Below are 6,000 nucleotides of genomic sequence, written 5' to 3'. Positions count from 1 at the left end.
CAATTTCCTCATCTATAAAATGGGGATAAAAATAGTATCGGTCTCAGAGAGTTGCTATAATGAAATTAGACTATGACTTATTGTTTTTTGCCCCATTTCTGGACTACATGGCATATACTTCATGACAAATACATATTGTTGCTATTGTTATTCTGCGTATCCTACCTACCAATAAAGGCCAAGTTCACCCTATACCTTTCCTAGATAGTTTCTCCCTTTACTGTTCTCTCTTGAATAGACTTCACTCTTCACTTGATTATATATATACACACATATATATACATATATTATATATAATATATAATATACACATAATATATAATATATATGATGTATATAAATTTAAGATATATATATAAACACACACACACACACACACACACACACACACACACACAGAGGGTGCCAAAAAAATGTATACAAATTTTAAGTAAGGAAAACTGTATTAAAATTACCATACTCAATATATACCACTAACAAAAGATGAATACAAGTCACATATGACTTCTGCAATTACAAGAGGTGCTCAAAGTGGTTACCATCAACATCCAGACACTTATGAGAACGGCAAACTACTGCTTGAGCAACACTGACCAAAGTGTCCACTTGTATACATTTTTTGGCACCCCCAGTGTGTGTGTGAGTGTGTGTGTGTGTGTGTGTGTATATATATATATGTATATGTATATATATATATATATATATCTTAAACTTATACACATCATATATATGTATGTGTGTATATATATGTGTGTGTGTGTGTGTGTATATATATATATATTATAAACGTGTACCATAGTGTGTTTTATATATATACTCTTAGCATTTAGTATGTATGTATAGCACCCTTCATACTATGTCAATAATCAGTTTTCCTTTTAGGCGCAGAGGAGAATTGTACACTCCCAACCCTTTTGCTGTTTCAGATAGGGGGAGCCCACAGTTAGGGGGAGCCCACATGAGTAACCTGGCTAACGAGCAGTGTATAGATGGGAATGACATATCACTTTCAGACAACGGCATTTATCGCTGGCGAGAGACTCTTTAGAGCTCTTTTCCCAGGCCCAATCACTGGTCTTAGAAGCATTTGTTGCGACAAGGGCCCTATCAGCCTAGATCTGAGTGACGATAATGAGCAGAATCCCCTGATATCCATGCAGTGTCTGTAGCTTAATGAGAAATAAACCTTGTTTTCAGTTTCTGAGGCTGGGAAGGAGGGCTGTTTGTTACTGTAGCTATCCTGACTAATATACATGTGTTGGTTTTGTCTCCTTGACTAGAATGTAAAGTCTTTGAGGAGAAGGAGCAAAGTCTTACCCTTCTTTTTATCCCCATATACCAGCCACAGGCCTGGACACAAAATAAGTATTTTCTACTTGACTGAGCATCATCCAAGTATGTTCCAACAAACAAATACATAAAGAAGGTTTTCCTCCTAAGATTCCAGCACTTTGCTGATGAGCAGAATCAACAAGCATACTTTTAAGAACACAGATCACCAGTGAGCATCTTAGATTTACCTGTTCAGAACCTCCTGGGATAAGGTGGAAGCCGAGAATCCATTTCCAGGCCTACCATTAGCACATAATTCAGCAAAACAAAGTGGATTGTTCTCTGAGTTCTGCGAATTGCTCTACTTTCTCCTCACTTGTCATGCAACTTTCTCTAGGAGGTCCACATCCTCTTTGGGCCAAACAAAATTATTTTATAGGTATTTGAATGGCATTAGAAATATCATTTGAGGAACAAATAGTCATATGAGTTCTTAGGCAGATGTTCACATGACTCATCAATTTCACAAAATGATGTCTTAACAGTCCTAAGACCACTCTTAAACCCTCTTTTCTGATAATAAGATCTTACCTCTGTGCTTCTCTGTGCCACATGACCTACATCGGCTTTATTTACAGCTGCTATTAATCTGCACCACGCCTGGTTTCTGAGATTTGTCGTCAGTTACACTTAGGGTCTACCTTGAAAGAAATCTAACTATCGGCTTCAGGGTCCTATTCAAGTATGTTTCTTTGGTGACTATTTAGTTTAACACATTTCTACTTTAATAACTATAATTTGGGCCTGGGGACCACAAGTCTACTCCACTTTCTAGAAAAGAATCATTCATTCTGCAGCTGGGCATGTTTTGGGTCCCAGAGAGAAAATCAAGGTGCTGTTCATCCTATAGTGAAAGGCACCTGGGAACCTGGGAGGATGAGGAGAAAGTTGGTAGAAACTGTTCCAACTTTCCCTCCTGCCATTTGAGACCCAAGAATTAAGAGGAAGTATAGGCTCCAAGGAAATTCGGGTGGTCCCAAACTAGGCTTTCATTACATAATTCCGTTGCCAGGTGTTTTCCTGAGGGACAGAGCCTCATGTGGTTACTGAGAGGCATCCTTGGGGGGCTTCCAACCTTCTACGTTGTCCTTTCACCTGCATCAAGAGAAAATTCAAGGCAATGTAAATAATGCATATTTTTCTTTAAAAATCAGTGTAAATATTTCATAGACTGTACAGTAAATAATAAATACATTTGGAAAAAAATTATATAAATATTTGATCGTTCACAAAGCAACGCTTAAGCTTTAAGAATTATATATGAATGTTCAAAGAAATGCAATAAATCCTAAATTACATACAAATGGTTCAAAAGTCACTCGAACATAGTCATGGGTACAGTTTTTTAAAATTGCAGGGTTTGTTTCTTAGCCAGGGGAGTGTTAAATCAAGATGTCACGGTCTGTAACAGCCCGCTTGCGAATCATCTGAAATTTTGGTAACTCCCAAGCTCCTATACCTTCTGATAATACTTTGCGTGCATCTTGAAGTAATAAAACGCCCTCTGCCTATGAGAAAAATGCAGGAATACCATACTGTGCAGCTGCTGCTTTTAATGCAAAGAGTTTTCCAATCCTGCAACAGTTGCTCGCACAGAAAGACTGGATAATAAGCATCAAATGCCTCTTGTAAACAGAGCAGGCAAAGCTTTCTCACACCCCACAGTGGGTCAAATCTTTGAGGAGGAAGCTTCAACCAGATAAATGTTTGTTTGTTTTCATATTATTAGGTATGTGTTTTATATTCATAAAACAATCCATCCATCCTGCCTATAGACTCCTGGTCCTTAATCTGTTGCTTGTCCCATCTCTCTGCTCTTCTAGAATTATATGGCACTCCAGTGGCCATGACCCATACAAGTTCATTTATCTTCTCCACTTCTATTATTTCTTGTCAGTACATCCTTCGAGACACAGCCCCAGCACTGCCCCCCGGGGAAATTGTTCTCACTGAATCCTGCACATGTCTGTATTTCAGCATTTTTCCCAGAGAATTAAAGGAGTTGATTATGTTAATTATTTACCACTATGTCTCAGAATCTAGAAGAGTGCCTGGCAGATAGCCAACTCTATAAATATTTGTTGAATGAATGAATGAATGAATGAATAAATGAATACACGTCTGTCTGCCTCCCTTAATGATCAGAGACACTATTTGTATTCATTATGTCCTCAGAGCCTGGCACAGTGCTTCACACAGACTAGGTGCTCAGTAAAGGTATGTTGAGAGGATAAAAAGAGATTATCAGGTAATGTGTGGTATGTGAAAGAGAAACAGAGATAAGAGAGAAGAAACAGGGCGTGTGCCAAACTGCAGCTTCACTCTGGTCATGGAAACATTTCCCTGGGGAAGATTAATAAGTACATGCTTTAATGAAGGTTTATGAGGGGAAGGAAGAGTATATTTTTAGAAAAATAAATCCTCATAAGATTTTTTTAAATGTTCCTGATTACATCCATATACTTCTTACATAGCACACACCTCTAAGAAGCTGAAAGCGTGACTAAAGTTAGCACATTACATTTTGCATCAAACTACACCAGTATGGTTGATGGAGGCCATTTATTCACCTCATTTTCCCCTTGGAGGAAGCAAAGGCAAATTAAAGGAAAATATCTAATGATTTTGACCAGAGGCAGTAGATCCCATTTCCTCTCCACAGCTCTTGAGAGCACATTGCTCCAAAGGTTTAGATGAGCAAGTCTGGCATTCACAAGCTCCCGCTGTCTATAATCCACCAATAAACAAAAGTTTGTGGCGTTTAAACACCTTATAGGACTTGACAGGGAGAGGTATGCAAAAGAAAATAAGATGTAATCCCGTCCTTATGGAAGAATCTAACTGAGGACGTAAGACAAGACAAACACTCAGGGCAAAGCTGGAGACTAGAAGTGAGTGAGAAGGTTATGAAACCAAAGCCTCAGTCTGAGGAAGCAAAAAAGGGAAGAAGAAACAAGAGAGTAACAAGACAGGAGTCAGAGGCTCCAAGCAAAGTGGTGAGGATGAGGGGCTGGAGGATGAGGACGATCCCTGAGGCTTCATGTGAAGCACCTACAGCCGCACCTCAGAATACGAGAGGGATTCTCGTATGTGCAGACTTGTACTTCATTTCCCAGTTTATCACTCTTGGGGAGTGTAACCCTTACTCCCTTTATTTATTTGTTTTCTTCCTACACTGGACGATTTATCTGGAAGCCAGACAAAGTATCACATAGGTATGCCTTCATTTTATCCAATTTCATTATACTTATGTTGATGCCTCTGCTTAGGTAAGGGGGATGAGCTGATTCCCAGATCTGCGTGAAAGAAAGACATAAGAGGATCCAAGGAATAATCTCACTCAAAGAGCCCCTGATCAAGCTGATCAAACATGAACATTGCTTCAAATGTTCATACAGTTTATAGCACAAGACAGGAAACCAATATCAAACAAAAGAAGTTAATATGAGACACAGGATCTCCGGGAAGGAAGAGACCACTATAGGCTAGGGCAACCTCTGAAAATTTCACCAAAGAATCATAGACCTTGAAAAATGTGCTTGCAACCCATATGTCTTGCCAATTTGCTTTGAAATGTAACGCAGACTTGTACTTCCTTTCTCAGTTTATCACTCTAGGGGAGTGTAACCCTTACTCCCTTTATTTATTTATTTTTCTTCCTACACTGGATGATTTATCTGGAAGCCAGACAAAGTATCACATAGGTATGCCTTCCTTTTATCCAATTTCATTATACTTATGTTGATGCCTCTGCTCTGTGCTTCGCACTAGACAAAGTACTGGGCTTAACGAATAAGGACAGAGTCTGTAACACTAGGGAGAAGGTCATGAGAGGAGAGCAAGAAAAGGAGAAGCAAGAGGTCATACCCAGGTGAGGTGTTTTACCTTAGGGATAAACCTGGGGTGGGGAGGAAGTGGTGGAAGCTCTCGGACTAGATTTGATGATCCCCACTAGGAAGGGGGCCTGATCCTTGTTTTTCTGGGCACACACTGTAGAAAGCATGCGCTTCCTCGAGAAGACCATATGGGCTTGAAGCCAAATGGTGAGGTGGGTATCCAGATAGCTTTTTGTGGCTGAGTGTGGCATCTGGAGGCCCAGAAGTCTCAGAAAGCCCTGGTGGGGAGGGGTGCTATGGAGACTGGTAGGCCAACATGGAAATACTGAGATCATACACATGCCATGGCGTGGAAGGCGGTCTTCAGCAACATGGGCCAACGTGGTGCCCGAAGACCAGATGAGTCCAGCTACACTCAGCAGGCATTAGAATAGGACGCCAGTGACCAGAGGGAATAAAGAAACTCTTGGAGGAATCCAGCAAGGACCCAGAAGAACCACCACCACCACCACCACCACCACCACCACCACCACCTGCTCCCCCATAGCCCATATAAACTTCTTCTTGTACTATGTGCCATTGGGATGAAGCAAAGGGATAGGAGACCTCTTAAAAGAAAGAAGAACGGCTCTGATTGGGAGTTTGAACTTTCAAATAACTATTTGGAAGAAATGATTAGAAATGCCATAGATTGAGTCATCTTTAATTGATGAGCTCAAGTTCCCCATTCCACCATCAACAAAACTGAGAATAAGTCTAACTATGGAAAAAAGTTACAATTTTTTTTTACGTATCTACTTGAAAGATTGCATGTAGATAGACAATGTTATAG

At 40.0% G+C, this 6,000-nt stretch overlaps 1 long non-coding RNA gene across 1 annotated transcript in view; it reads right to left on the bottom strand.

The window, feature by feature from the left end:
- Positions 1 to 783: 783 nt before the first annotated feature.
- The window catches only part of LOC141568293 (uncharacterized), an 83,583-nt gene continuing 78,366 nt past the window's right edge, over positions 784 to 6,000 (bottom strand). Inside the window, exon 3 of the long non-coding RNA XR_016019719.1 lies at positions 784 to 2,427. This is a non-coding gene — a long non-coding RNA (uncharacterized LOC141568293). The remainder of the gene's footprint in view (positions 2,428 to 6,000) is intronic.

This window comes from Rhinolophus sinicus, chromosome 17, assembly GCF_057876585.1.
Source record: "Rhinolophus sinicus isolate RSI-liver-muscle chromosome 17, RSI-T2T, whole genome shotgun sequence".
Classification (NCBI taxonomy): Eukaryota; Metazoa; Chordata; class Mammalia; order Chiroptera; family Rhinolophidae; genus Rhinolophus; species Rhinolophus sinicus.
This window is presented reverse-complemented; position numbering and strand designations above follow the sequence as displayed.